Source organism: Lampetra planeri, unplaced genomic scaffold (genome assembly GCF_965212315.1).
Source record: "Lampetra planeri unplaced genomic scaffold, kcLamPlan1.2.h2 scaffold_314, whole genome shotgun sequence".
NCBI classification, from domain to species: Eukaryota; Metazoa; Chordata; class Hyperoartia; order Petromyzontiformes; family Petromyzontidae; genus Lampetra; species Lampetra planeri.
The window spans coordinates 8798-10000 of NW_027615138.1; positions in this window are offsets into that span (position 1 = coordinate 8798).

Below are 1203 nucleotides of genomic sequence, written 5' to 3' on the forward strand. Positions count from 1 at the left end.
AGCCTCACGTGCACTCCCAGGCTCCAGCTCACCTCCAGGAAGGAGAAAGAGCACAAGTTATGCAGGTTTCATGCACTCTCAGCCCGCCAGCAGACACAGAAGGCGCTCTGCTTTCAGTCTGGAGCAGAGAAGACTGCACACACGCACACACACATCCTCCCTGCACTCTAGGGCTGCAGCTCACCTCCAGGAAGGAGCAGGGCAGAAGTTATACAGGTTTCATGCACTCTCAGCCCGCCAGCAGACACAGAAGGAGCTCTCCTTTCAGTCTGGAGCAGAGAAGACTGCACACACACACAGCCTCCCTGCACTCACAGGCCGGAGCAGAGCACAAGTTATCCAGGTACCGTGCACTGCACTGTCAGGCTCCAGCTCACCTTCAGGCAGGAGCTCAGCAGACTGCACCAAACAGCCTCCCTGCACTCACAGGCCGGAGGACAGCACAAGTTGTCCAGGTATCATGCACACTCAGCCCGGGGCACAGCACACAAGTTATGCAGGTACCGTGCACTGCACTCTCAGGCCCGAGCTCACCTCCAGGAAGGAGAAAGAGCACAAGTTATGCAGGTTTCATGCACTCTCAGCCCGCCAGCAGACACAGAAGGAGCTCTGCTTTCAGTCTGGAGCGGAGCAGACTGCACTCTCAGGCCCGAGCTCACCTCCAGGAAGGAGAAAGAGCACAAGTTATGCAGGTTTCATGCACTCTCAGCCCGCCAGCAGACACAGAAGGAGCTCTCCTTTCAGTCTGGAGCAGAGAAGACTGCACGCACACACACACAGCCTCCCTGCACTCACAGGCCGGAGCAGAGCACAAGTTATCCAGGTACCGTGCACTGCACTGTCAGGCTCCAGCTCACCTCCAGGAAGGAGCAGAGCAGAAGTTATACAGGTTTCATGCACCCTCAGCCCGCCAGCAGACACAGAAGGAACTCTGCTTTCATTCAGGAGCACAGCAGACTGCTCACACAGCCTCACTGCACTCTCAGGCTCCAGCTCACCTCCAGGAAGGAGAAAGAGCACAAGTTATGCAGGTTTCATGAACTCTCAGCCCGCCAGCAGACACAGAAGGAGCTCTCCTTTCAGTCTGGAGCAGAGAAGACTGCACGCACACACACACAGCCTCCCTGCACTCACAGGCCGGAGGACAGCACAAGTTGTCCAGGTATCATGCACACTCAGCCTGGAGCACAGCAGACTGCACTC